The 14,316-nt window shown below is 40.6% G+C and overlaps 1 long non-coding RNA gene across 1 annotated transcript in view; it reads left to right on the top strand.

The window, feature by feature from the left end:
• LOC132413639 (uncharacterized) overlaps positions 1-12,593 on the top strand; it is a 491,922-nt gene extending 479,329 nt beyond the window's left edge. Inside the window, exons 7-8 of the long non-coding RNA XR_009516777.1 lie at positions 4,774-5,004; positions 12,260-12,593. This is a non-coding gene — a long non-coding RNA (uncharacterized lncRNA). The remainder of the gene's footprint in view (positions 1-4,773; positions 5,005-12,259) is intronic.
• The last annotated feature ends 1,723 nt before the right edge of the window (positions 12,594-14,316 follow it).

Raw genomic sequence — 14,316 nt, 5'->3', positions numbered from 1 at the left:
CAGGACAATATCACTGATGAACATAGATGCAAAAATCCTCAACAAAATACAAGCAAACAGAATCCAACAGCACATTAAAAGGATCATACACCATGATCAAGTGGGGTTTATTCCAGGAATGCAACGATTCTTCAATATACACAAAACAATCAATGTGATAAACCATATTAAAAAACTGAAGGAGAAAAACCATATGATCATCTCAATAGATGCAGAAAAAGCTTTTGACAAAATTCAACACCCATTTATGATGAAAACCCTGCAGAAAGCAGGCATAGAGGGAACTTTCCTCAACATAATAAAGGCCATATATGACAAACCCATAGCCAACATCGTCCTCAATGGTGAAAAACTGAAAGCATTTCCACTAAGATCAGGAACAAGACAAGGTTGCCCACTCTCACCAATCTTATTCAACATAGTTTTGGAAGTTTTAGCCACAGCAATCAGAGAAGAAAAGGAAATAAAATGAATCCAAATCAGAAAAGAAGAAGTAAAGCTGTCACTGTTTGCAGATGACATGATACTATTAGAGAATCCTAAAGATACTACCAAAAAACTACTAGAGCTAATCAATGAATTTGGTAAAGTAGCAGGATACAAAATTAATGCACAGAAATCTCTGGCATTCCTATACACTAATGATGAAAAATCTGAAAGTGAAATCAAGAAAACACTCCTATTTACCATTGCAACAAAAAGAATAAAATATCTAGGGATAAACCTACCTAAGGAGACAAAAGACCTGTATGCAGAAAATTATAAGACACTGGTGAAAGAAATTAAAGATGATACAAATAGATGGAGAGATATACCATGTTCTTGGATTGGAAGAATCAACATTGTGAAAACGAATCTACTACCCAAAGCAATCTACAGATTCAATGCAATCCCTATCAAACTACCACAGGTATTTTTCACAGAAGTAGAACAAAAAATTTCACAAGTTGTATGGAAACACAAAAGACCCCCAAATAGCCAAAGCAATCTTGAGAATGAAAAACGGAGCTGGAGGAATCAGGCTCCCTGACTTCAGACTATACTACAAAGCTACAGTAATCAAGACAGTATGGTACTGGCATAAAAACAGAAAGACAGATCAAAGGAACAGGATAGAAATCCCAGAGATAAACCCACACACATATGGTCACCTTATCTTTGATGAGGAGGCAGGAATGTACAGTGGAGAAAGGACAACCTCTTCAGTAAGTGGTGCTGAGAAAACTGGACAGGTACATGTAAAAGTATGAGATTAGATCACTCCCTAACACCATACACAAAAATAAGCTCAAAATGGATTAAAGACCTAAATGTAAGGCCAGAAACTATCAAACTCTTAGAGGAAAACATAGGCAGAACACTCTATGACATAAATCACAGCAAGATCCTTTCTGACCCACCTCCCAGAGAAATGGAAATAAAAATAAACAAATGGGACCTAATGAAACTTAAAAGCTTTTGCACAGCAAAGGAAACCATAAACAAGACCAAAAGACAACCCTCAGAGTGGGAGAAAATATTTGCAAATGAAGCAACTGACAAAGGATTAATCTCCAAAATTTATAAGCAGCTCATGCAGCTCAATAACAAGAAAACAAACAACCCTATCCAAAAATGGGCAGAAGACCTAAATAGACATTTCTCCAAAGATATACAGACTGGCAACAAACACATGAAAGAATACTCAACTTCATTAATCATTAGAGAAATGCAAATCAAAACTACAATGAGATATCATCTCACACCAGTCAGAATGGCCATCATCAAAAAATCTAGAAACAATAAATGCTGGAGAGAGTGTGAAGAAAAGGGAACCCTCTTGCACTGTTGGTGGGAATGTAAATTGATACAGCCACTGTGGAGAACAGTATGGAGGTTCCTTAAAAAACTACAAATGGAACTACCATACGACCTAGCAATCCCACTACTGGGCATATACCCTGAAAAAACCATAATTCAAAAAGAGTCATGTACCAAAATGTTTATTGCAGCTCTATTTACAATAGCCCAGCGATGGAAACAGCATAAGTGTCCATCATCCGATGAATGGATAAAGAAGATGTGGTACATATATACAATGGAATATTACTCAGCCATAAAAAGAAACGAAATAGAGCTATTTGTAATGAGGTGGATAGACCTAGAGTCTGTCATACAGAGTGAAGTAAGTCAGAAAGAGAAAGACAAATACCGTATGCTAACACATATATATGGAATTTAAGAAAAATGTCATGAAGAACCTAGGGGTAAGACAGGAATAAAGACACAGACCTACTAGAGAATGGACTTGAGGATATGGGGAGGGGGAAGGGTAAGCTGTGATAAAGCGAGAGAGAGGCATGGACATATATACACTACCAAACGTAAGGCAGACAGCTAGTGGGAAGCAGCCGCATAGCACAGGGAGATCAGCTCAGTGCTTTGTGACCGCCTGGAGGGGTGGGATACGGAGGGTGGGAGGGAGGGAGACTTAAGAGGGAAGAGATATGGGAGCATATGTATATGTATAGCTGATTCACTTTGTTATAAAGCAGAAACTAACACACCATTGTAAAGCAATTATACTCCAATAAAGATGTAAAAAAAAAAAGAAAACAATGCGACAGATGAATGGATAAAGATGTGGCACATGTATACAATGGAATATTACTCAGCCATAAAAAGAAACGAAGTTGAGTTATTTGTAGTGAAGTGGATGGACCTAGAGTCTGTCATACAGAGTGAAGTAAGTCAGAGAGAGAAATAGAAATACCGTCTGCTAACACATATATATGAAATCTAAAAAAAAAAAAAAATTGTTCTGAAGAATCTAGGGGCAGGACAGGAATAGAGACGCAGACATAGAGAATGGACTTGAGGACACAGGGAGGGGGAAGTGTAAGCCAGGACGAAGTGAGAGAGTGGCATGGACATATATACACTACCAAATGTAAAATAGATAGCTAGTGGGAAGCAGCCGCATAGCACAGGGAGATCAGCTCGGTGCTTTGTGTCCACCTAGAGGGGTGAGTTAGGGAGGGTGGGAGGGAGATATGGGGATATGTGGGAGGAGATATGGGGATATATGTATATGTATAGCTGATTCACTTTGTTATAAAGCTGAAACTAACACACCATTGTAAAGCAGTTATACTCCAATAAAGATGTTAAAAAAAAAAAAAGAAAACAATGCAGGTGCATTCCACACCCTTCCTAAACGGAGACAGATGGACTGGAGGAATCTGTAAAAGTTCCTCTGGTTCTGGAACTGAGTGTGTCGGCTCTAGTTTGCTAATCCCTCTTCTACTAAGTGCGTGTGACAGGATCTGTGGGGTTCATAAAAAGCACAGAGTAAAGACATGGCAGAGAAACATGTGGCTTTGGTTATAAAACAACACACAGCTCCCTGTCACCTTGCATCCCTGGGCAATAGTGCTGGTGCACAGGGGCAGGGATGTCGGGTCCTGCCTCCCTATTCCCCTCGATAATAGGGTTAATATAGGACCCTCATTGGGCCATAGTTTACAATGAGCAGAGCCCAGGAGGGTACAAATGCTCCCATAGGGGGCACACCCTTTGCCTCTGTTTACTTTGGCAGTGGCTCTGTGGACTAAAAGATCTTTGAGAAATTTGCAATATTCAATACCTGCGAGATTCTGAAATTATGTGATTTCCTTTCATGCATCCAGGTTCTGAATTGCAGCCTGAAGAGTGACCGTCATTGGCCAGGGAGATCTCGCTTTTGTTTGATTCCTGGTGCCACTTGCTGTCACAGATTCCACCTTGAAAAGGAGGATCTGGGATAAAGATTTGGAACTCTTAAGGAGAGTCGTGTTCACAAATCTTTGGGAGGGACCACGGCAGGAGGCCTATTTGGTCTTTTTCTTTCCTTTCTTAAAAGCGATATGAGCATCAAACTATTTACAGCCTTAAGTAAAGCTGCAGTTCAGGACACTGAAGCATACATAATACAGTCCTCTCAGCTGAACAGTGCATAAGCAGGCACTCTGTAGATTTCTTCACACAGGATTCATGTGACTCTAATTAAGAGGATTGGCACAGTTGGCTCCCTGAAAAAAGGCTTAACTCAGGTTACCACCTTAATATGAATAACATTTTTCTAATTAAAAAAAGAGAGAGGAACAATGATTTCTTAATGTACTTTCTGTGCTTACGGTCCACCTTGTCACACTGCACCTAACCTTACATCTTGGAGTCTGTTCTCATGTGCGTATTCAGATCATATATCAATATATTAAATATGCAAATCCCTGCCCCCTTATGGTCCTAGTGTTGCCGAGATGTGCAGAGCATTGTGGATGGATTGCAGCCTGTTTTCTTTTGCTGATGGCTACTTTGACACGCTCAATACTTGTGCTTTGGAGCTTTTAAGATTCGACTTATAGAACCTTGTACTTCGGATATGCATTATCCTCTGAAAAGGAAAACATATAACCTTTAGGGAAAAAATGTGGACTCTGGGAGTCCTCGTTTAAGCTTCCTGAAAAGCACTACCTCATGGGCTGCCAATCATGTGCCTTCCACAGACCATTTCCTCTGCTGCTGAAAGAAAATGCGTAATTACCAGAGAAAATGTCACTTTGCATGATGTACAGGTGATGTGGGAAATGAGGCACAACCACAAAAAGCAACAAACATTCCCAAATACCTGCCTTATCTGTGCTTCCTTAAGAGCCAAATGCCCTTTTGGGGAACAGACCTGTCCCTAGTAGCATTTTCGATGACTCCCAGCCCTTCTTACATTTCCTTGTCAATTAAAAATGATAAATTAAGCTTCTTGCAGGGCAGACAATCAGCCAGCCAGTGTGAACCATATGAAGACCCAAGATTTTGGATGAATCAGAATCAGCCTGAAGAATTCATCTGGTGACTCCGGGAACTGACCGTCAGCCAGAGGAACATCTGAGATGTCGCATGCGGCACCCAGGCATTCTGACGAGCCACTGGCATTAAGAAAGTTGCAGTGACATTTCCCCGCAGCCTATGCTTCCTTCCTGGCTCCTGGTAAGAATGGCCAAGTACATCCACATCTGTCTACCCACCGCCCAGACAAATCCAGCACCACATTCAAGACATGTTTGTCCTTTGCAGCTTTTATTTTCAGAGGCACGTTGTGCGGAAGTAATGTCCGTTGGACTGGTTATCTATTTTGCTTTCTGCTTCAGGGATGTTAATAAAGAGTGAGGATCTAAATCATTGCTTCCCCTCAGCCAACTCACAGAAGGTGTCCTGGTGCATTTTATGTCCTGAGGGCAAATGAAAATTATGTGTTGTGTGTGGCAATTATTTTCTATGTTGCTGCTCCCTTCCCGGCATATAGATGTGTCACGAGGGTGACTGTTTATCAGCTGGCAGGGGGAGGGGCTGGTGTGAGGGCAGATGAGGACAGAGGCAGGAAATTCCCAGTTCTTCCATCTCTAATTCCTTTCAAACAGATACTCTGCTTTTATATGAAGTAAAGCTCTCTGCATAGTCAAATTGGTCTGCCTTTCTCAGATATTTTCCTAAGTAGAACTTCCACTAAGATGGGCTTAACTAATGATGGAAAGAATGTAATCCATCTGTGGAAAACCCTTAATCTTCATGAAAAAAAAAAAAAAGAAAGAAAGAAATCAGACACAGAGGCGCTTTGTAAATTTTGTTTACCTCTGCTCCACTTCCTATCCATTCACAAAATAATGATTGCATGTGCAGAAGGGAGAGAAACCAACTGACATTTTCTGCAAAAGGCATCTTTCACTGTTGTTGCCTGTAAATGATGGATAGTGAGGTCATGGAAAAATGGGGCTGCCTTTTAGTAAGCTTTTTAGTTGACGGAGACAGTTATATGAATATTGACAATGAAAGTAACAATCAAAGCTTTTTTTTTTTTTTTTGCGGTACGCGGGCCTCTCACTGCTGTGGCCTCTCCCGTTGCGGAGCACAGGCTCTGGACGCTCAGACTCAGCGGCCATGGCTCACGGGCCCAGCCGCTCTGCGGCATGTGGGATCTTCCCGGACCTGGGCACGAACCCATGTCCCCTGTATCGGCAGGCAGACTCCCAACCACTGTGCCACCAGGAAAGCCCGAATCAAAGCTTTTTGAGTTCCTACCACATACAAGACTCATTGGTAAAGTGCTGTATATGCCTCTGGCCGTCCAGGTGGTCCAACAACCATACAAGGCACTTACTATTCCTGTCTTATCACGTCTAAAACAGAACTCTGGATTCCACCTCCCCAGATCTACTCTTCACCAGGGCTTCCTCTTCTCAGTAAGTGGTATCAGCAGCTACTGAGCTGTTCTGGCCACAGACCTGGAAATGAGCCATCTTTGGTTAATCTCTTTCCCTTTGCCCTCCCACATCTAATTTGACAGCAGATTCTGCCAAACGTGACAGCACCGTTTCCTAACGTGGTGTCTTTGATAGGATCTCTGCTTACTGCTCAGACCTCACCCTCCCATCCCTCTTCTCCTGGCTCAGTTCCCAGGGACACTGGCCTTTCCATTCCTTAAATGCATCACACTTGTTGGAAATGTGCTTTTAATATCTCTCTTTAATAGATCTCTAGTCCTTCCATCTGTTTAAAGTCCATTGCCATAACCTCAGGCTAAACATCATCATCTTCAGCTGAGAATATGGAAACAGTCTTCTGACTGGTTCCATGCTTTCGCTCTCGCCCCCTTAGGAAGACTCAATAGTAAGAGTGAATTGGAAAACTAGTCAAGTCACCTCACTGCTTAAATCTCCCAGGGCTTTGTATTGCTCCTAGAAGAAATCCCCATATCTTAACTTGTCTGCTTGATCTACTGCTGCCTGCCTCTCCCACCCCGACGCCCTGTCACTGACTCCCTCACCCTCCAAATCCCACATATACTGGCCTGTTTTCTCTACCTTGAACAAGCCCGACTCATTTCTGCTTCAGAGCTTTGAACTTGCTGCTTCTTCCTCTGAGAAACACTTCCCCTATCTTCACATGATTGGCTCCACATCGTGGTCGTAATTTTACACTTGCAAGTGAAAAATAAATAATAATCAAAGGGGAATAATGTGTAGTCATATTTGCTTCAAAATTGGGAGAAGGTTGAGAGACAGATTTTGGAGGAGTTTGGGTGACAAAGCAGCAGATCTTAAAGAAGGGGACTTTGGGTTTTTCGTACAGGAGTTGGGCTGAGTCTGAGTGTACACACACCTCTTGAGAAGAGATGATGTGCATCTTTCTATGATTTGGTCATAACCATCATAAACAAGTCAAATACTTATGCATTCATTTTGCCTCACCTACTCTGACTGATGCCAACACTGCATGGATGAAAACTCTGGAGGGTGCAGAACGGGCAAGTTTGTAGAAGAAATGAATTACTCCTACAGTTAAGAAAAATTTGGCTTAGAAATGAATTAAGCCCTGCCTAACGTTAAAATTAACTGGTAGAGTTAAACCCAGAACTGTCTACCTCTCCTCCAATAATGTGCTGGTCCATGGTGTTCTCACACATCATTCTTATTCTGTTGAATTTCATCTGAATCACATAATCTAACACAAGATTATATATACTCTTCCCTAATGTTTCACATGTATATATTTTGCCTTATCAACACATTTGTAAGTTCCTAGAATCTGAAGACCAGTCTTTCATAGTACTTGGTACATAGAAGTCTGTTCATATACGTTTGTTATTTAGATAACTATATTTCTTTTGTATCCCTAGAGATATTTGGCCATGTTGTTATTAAATCCTTGTTGAAGTTATCAGTAGCTACGCACCTATTCTGTATGCAAAAGAGATACTATATAAAATAGAATTCTTAGGTAATAAAGTTCAATGTAAACAGAATGAATTTTGAGTTTCTCTGAATGAACTTACATATATGCATACACACATACATTCATCCACTCTATTCTTAAATCCTTCACAAGGGGGTTTCTTAATGGAATCATGATAAGTCATCATTCATATTACCACAGTCTAAAAATATAATGGAATATCAGAATTACAGTGAGAGGAAGAAAAAGCAAATGTCATTCCTCAAACTCAATCAGTCTTCTTGGACTCAGGTCCCTATGTTATCTCAGATAACTGCTTATCTCAAGTAATTCATGCTAAGAAGCTTTTACTAGTTACACCCAGTGTGTCTGAGACACCCCCTCTGTCACTGGGTGACTGGGCAATGGATTACACAGTCAATGCATTACTTTAACCAGGTGGTCATTTACTCATTTGCTAACTAATCATTCAATATTTATGACAATCACAGAGGCCTGGCCTGGCCTGACCATGAAAAGCCGATAAATGGACAAACATGAAAATTCTTAGGCCCTAATGTACAAGTGTAGACAAAGTTTGACCCAGTACTGTCACGGCAAGCATTTTGAGGCTAGGACCCTGGCTATTAAGCTAGATGTTACTTAGTTGAGCTGTAAAATTATTTGCTTATATAGTGGAAAAAGATATTTCTGGGTGCTGACATGGCTGTGGACATAAAAAAAATTACAGTTCTCCGTTTCTCTGACATGACAGATGTCTTACTTTGTGTGGCCTTCCAGTACCACCAAAAATTGGGCATATCTTTGTAAGATACAAAGAGAAGCAATGGGAGCTACATTCACTCCCAGTGTCCTTGTCTTATTTATAACCTTTGCATTGTTCATTAGCTGCTTTGGGAGTAAAACAAAGAAAAAGTAACCTTGAACCAAATCCACATTATTATTCTCTCCCATCCTCTAATATGAAACAGTCATCTTAGTCTGACTTATTGCAACTATTCTATGTGCTGAGAATTCAAAGACAATTAAGCTGGAATCCCTTTCCTTGACAAATCTTCAGGTATAGACATATTAACACACACACATAGGCAAATACATATAAGGTGCCGTGCGAGCGCTGGGGAGGGAACAACTTATTCTGTCAGGGTTGGGGGAAGTGGAGGTTGGAAAGAAGAAAGAAAGGACATTTGAGAATTCTCTTTGAACTGGGTCTTGAAGATTGATAAGCAATTCTCTTTAGACTCACCAAGAATGAATGACACCCCAGGCGAAGGAAACAGGATGTTGGAAAACAGAGCAGAACGGGCTAGAACATGTAGATGCAGTTGCAGCCTAGGATTGATGGAGTCCCTCAGAGAGGATGAAGACAGTGGTTAGAATTCATAGGAAAGAATTCTTGGAAACACTAACATTCAGGGAGATGAAAACCCTGAAAAAGACTGAAAAGGAGCCTTGAGCATGTATGTGGAGAACCAGGAGGAATGATATTGAAGGAGCCCAGGCAGGAGATGCTAAGTGGAAGATACCTCGTGGAGCTGGCAGGTAGGTGATGGCTGGTTTGCCTCATGGGATGGCAAGGCGTGGAGTTGTGAGGGCAGAAAGCAGCTGATGTTATTTCAAGAATAACTGGGAGCAGAGAAACTGGAGACGACGATGCAGGCTGCTCATATGGAAGGCTGCTCTTGTGGGAAGCCCGACATGTAGAGAGGGCGAGATGGTACCTAGGGGGATGCATTCAACAGATATGGTTTGCATTTAAAGAATGCCTGCAAAGAATGAGTAGGGAGATAGATGTGAATGACAAACTTAAGAAGTTGGTTGCTGGAGGAATTAAAGGGAAGTGCTTAACGCTGATGGAGGAATGAGGTTGGCTGAGACAGGAGCTAGTCTCCAAGATAGAACTGAAGGATGTAAACACAAGTGAGGATGGAAATGAAGAAAAATGAGGAAGCTGGCCTGCAGGCAACTATTTTATATGAGAAGTAGGAGGCAATGTTTATTGCTTCAAATTATATGATAAAAAGATTATCTTAAATATTCCAGGCATTGGAAACAAATGGAGAGAAAGACTTCTGGAAGAAGAGGACCACTGAAACAAGGCCGTAACTTTGGCCCTGGAGATGAACACGTTTGTCCCTGTAGGCGGAGGAGGGAGAACGACTAAACGGATCATCTCTCTCACCAAATGAACCTCTACTTTCCAGGAAAGAAAAGCAGGGGGCTGCTCTGACTTTGCCAAGTGAACGAATGTTTCTCCATGAACATGAGTACTTTTGGTGCCTTTATTCAGGAAGCTTTTACATTTGAATAATTCAAAATACTTCATAAAATACTTGTTTTTTACTATGGCGTCGCAGTAGTTATAATCAAAGAAAAAACTTATTTAAGACAGAGCCATGAATAAAAGTTATTTACAAACCTATTCAAAGAGGCAAAGTATAATGGAAAACATACAAAGGCTTGTTTTTACCTTTGAAGCAAAACTTTGGCAGATTGTATTTTGGATTCTACATATTTCACTTACGGTTACAACCGATATTCATGAAATGCACTGACAGGAGTCTAACACCAACTTTAAAAAGATGAAGTATCTCTTCCTTAATTAATGTCTACAAAGAGATTTAATGATGAAAAGTGCCATTAAGTGCCAAGTACTATTAATTATTTTCTGCTGCAAGAGGCATAGAGTCCTCATTATATACTGTTTTAAATATTATAAAATATTTACAAAATAAGGTTTAAAAAATTGCAAACAAGCCAAATAAAAAAGCATTTTCCTTTTGAGGTGAAACTTAAGATCAGAACCCAAAGAAAAACTCATTTGCATCCTACATGAGTAGGCTTCAATGAATGCTCCAAAGATACCTGGCACTTTGCTTATTCTTTTTCCATATTCCATGTACCTCTGCTGTCTGCATAAACTGAAGTAAGTTACTACTTGAAATTTTGGCACAAATGTTAATTTTTTAAAACTGTTTTTAAACTATTTTTATTGAGGTATAATTTACAATGTTTTGTTAGTTTCAGGTGTACAGCAAAGTGATTCAGTCATATATATATGACTTTATATATATATATTCTTTTTCAGATTCTTTTCCATTATAGGTTATTACAAGATATTGAATATAGTTCCCTGTGCTATACAGTAGGTCCTTGTTTTTTATAATCTATTTTATATATAGTAGTGTGTATATGTTAATCCCAAACTCCTAATTTATGCCTCCCCCCCTTTCCTCTTTGGTAATGCTAAATTTGTTTTCTATGTCTGTGAGTCTATTTCTGTTTTGCAAATAAGTTCATTTGTATCATTTTTTTAGATTCCACATATAAGTGACATCATATATTTCTCTTTCTGTCTGACTTACTTCACTTAGCATGATAATCTCTAGGTCCATCCATGTTGCTGCAAATGGCATTATTTCATTCTTTTTTATGGCTGAGTAATATTCCATTGTGCGTGTGTGTGTGTGTGTGTGTGTGTGTGTGTGTGTGTGTGTGTGTGTGTGTGTATACCACATCTTTATTCATCTGTCGATGGACACTTAGGTTGCTTCCATGTCCTGGCTATTGTAAATAGTGCTGCTATGGACATTGGGGTGCATGTATCTTTTTGAATTTTCTCTGGATATATGCCTAGGAGTGGGATTGTAGGATCATATGGTAGCTCTAGTTTTAGTTTCTTAAGGAACCTCCATACTGTTCTCCATAGTGAACAAATGTTAATTTTATCTGATGGCAAACACATGGTGGGATCCCCCATTTGCCATCTCTGTCCAGCTGCCTACTTTGGGACTATCCTCTGAGGACTCAGACTCTGAAGCAGCTTCTAAAATTCCCTGGTTTAAGGGTAGGAAAAACTCGGAACTCTCTGTAATCTCTGGGTCTGGTCTCTGTAGGAGTCAGTCCTCAGTCCAGACCCAAGTTGGTGCAAAACTAACAAGTAAATTCACTTATTAAATTGAACAGTAACTTGGTGTCATGCATTGTGCCAGTTCCTGTTCTCAAATTATGCATTGTCTACTAGAGAACTTTATCTCCCTAATCACTACTGTCTAAGTCTGTTCTGGCTGCTATAACAAAATACCACAGACTGGGTGATAGAAATAACAGACCTTTACGTCTCACAGTTCTGGAGGCTGGAAGGTCCAAATTCAAGGTGCCGGCAGGTACAGTGTCTGGTGAGCACCTGCTTCCTGGTTCTCATGTGTCTGTGTTCTCATCCAGAGGAAGAGGCAAAGGTGCTTTCTAGGGTCTCTTTTATAAGAGCACTAATCCCCATCATGAAGGCTCTGCTCCTATAACCTAATCACCCCCAAAGGCCCCACCTCCAAATATCATTACACTGGGGATTAGGTTTGAACACATGCATTTGGGGGGACACAAACAGTCTATAGCAACTATTTTATAATAGGCTCTGCCTTATATTTTCGAGAGAGAGAGAGAGCCAAAGTAGGGAAGGTTAGCTGGCAGGAGAAAATGTTAAACTTTTCATTTTTTTATGTTTTCTCTGAAGGCCCACCGCTCTCACCATTTACGGAACTGCCTTGGCTGCTCAAGGGACCAGATGTTCTCTGGGGTTGCAACCCACTGCTCCTGCATTTAGCCTCCTGGCTGGCTGGTTGCTTGCTTGGATTCAGCCCAGTACAGATGGCATCACCACTAAATCAGAGAAGGATGACACACGGTTTCCTGATCCTCCTTCAAGTTGCTACTTTGCTTGTAAGAGCTCATTTCCTGGGAGTCCAAATAATTAAGTTTCACCTGTGCCATGTATTCCATAATTACATTATTTTGTTAATTATGCTTGATGACAAAGTTATCAAAATTCAACCTGATCAAAACCAAAATAAAATCTGGAAGCAAATGTCTCTTGCTGTATCATCACAGTCAATTATAAATAGGACACTTTACACATTTCCTGGAGGGGAGACAACTCTCCTCACTCTACACTTATTCTTGCATATCCCATCGCTTGAGGATGACCAAACCCACTAGGGAATTTTTTAATGTAGGAAATGGCAGTGTTTGCTTCAAATGATAAGTCCTAAGAATTGGCTTTACATACAAACAGCATGGGGAGTATGATTTGAACAATGTGATGTAAGAGGCATGGGGCACTACTCCATGTCTCACTGCTAATTCACCTTCCCCAGTGTCTGATATTCCACCACTGGACATTCTTCTTTGTGTCCCCTCTCGTCAGTGAAGTCTAGATGAAATTGCCTGTTCAAGTAATTATCACAAGGGTGATGGGAGTTCATTACCACTTTTTCCTCCAGATACTCCTAGGCCCCTAACTCCCAATGGAAGGTGTGATATTGAGGAGAAAAGAAATAACACCAATGTGAGTTAAGAGGTAAGTCACTCCTAACTTACAGAGGCTGACTTTACCTGCTTTATAGCTCAGAGGAGGGTTGGCTTTTAGCTGGGATGCTGTCTGGGTACGAGGGATCTTGCCCATTGGAGGGAGCCCCTTCTCAATGTCTGATTGCTATTTCTGTGCTTCTAGGTCGAGGTGTTCCTGGACTTGGAACACAGGGGTGTGGTTCCCTGCAAAATATTGCTGTTCTCAAGATGCCTGCATATGAGATTACATATTACGACGGGGAGGTTTTTGCTTATCATCTTTTAAGGCATCAAGCATTAAAGATGCTTGCTCCATCAGAACAAGTGAGCCATTGAGTATCTTACCCTGTGGCTCACTATGGGATCCAACCTGGATACTTCATTACCTTCTAAGCAGATATATTGAAGTGAGATGTTTATCACCCTAGGTTTCTCCCTGTTGTACATGTCCATGTTCACTCTCTGTGCTGGAACTGTCTTCCTAAAGATCATAAGGGGACAGTTTTTCTCTCTAACACTCACAAATTTGCGGGATTTCTAATCTACATGGCTTTTTGACACATATTTAGCTTAAAGGCAGGTAAAACAAATTTAAAACAACAACAAAAAAAAAAAACCTTGCATCACCAGAGAAGAAAGGAAAAGGAATTAAAATATAAGCAGATGATTTGCAGCATAGGAAGAAGAGTGGAATTTCTTTTGTTGCTGACGGACTATGTAATGCAGTATTTCTTTGAATGTCCTTTTCTATGGATCGAAGCAATTGCTCATTTGTACTGAGGAAAGGTGCTTCCGATTAATTTTGGAAACTTCAATACCTCACTATGCTAAATTTTAATTATTTCACTTCCTGCTTGGTATATTAATGTCGTGATTACCCTTGCAAGTGTATTACCGATGATGATTTATGCAAAACCCAGCCAGCTCCACAGCTCTGTTGGTTTCAATTAAAACCTGCCACAGAGGAAGTGGGCTGTCGCCGTGCGGGCTGTGGACTGTCATTACTCTCACGAGCAGGTACAATCAGTTTACTTAAAGCATTACCTTTGTTTATCCTTCTGGAACCATCTCTTCCATGGCACGACTAACCACTGAGAAAGGAAACTGTAGTGATTTGGTCTGCTGACCTTGGATCCAAACTGAAACTATCCAGGAAAATGTATTTTATCTCTGCTTCTCTGCTGATATAGGACACTTTGGGCCAATTCTTCCCTCTTTTGAACT

This window comes from Delphinus delphis, chromosome 18 (genome assembly GCF_949987515.2).
Source record: "Delphinus delphis chromosome 18, mDelDel1.2, whole genome shotgun sequence".
NCBI classification, from domain to species: Eukaryota; Metazoa; Chordata; class Mammalia; order Artiodactyla; family Delphinidae; genus Delphinus; species Delphinus delphis.
The sequence above is the reverse complement of the archived record's forward strand: the minus strand, read 5'-3'. Positions and strand labels throughout refer to the sequence as shown.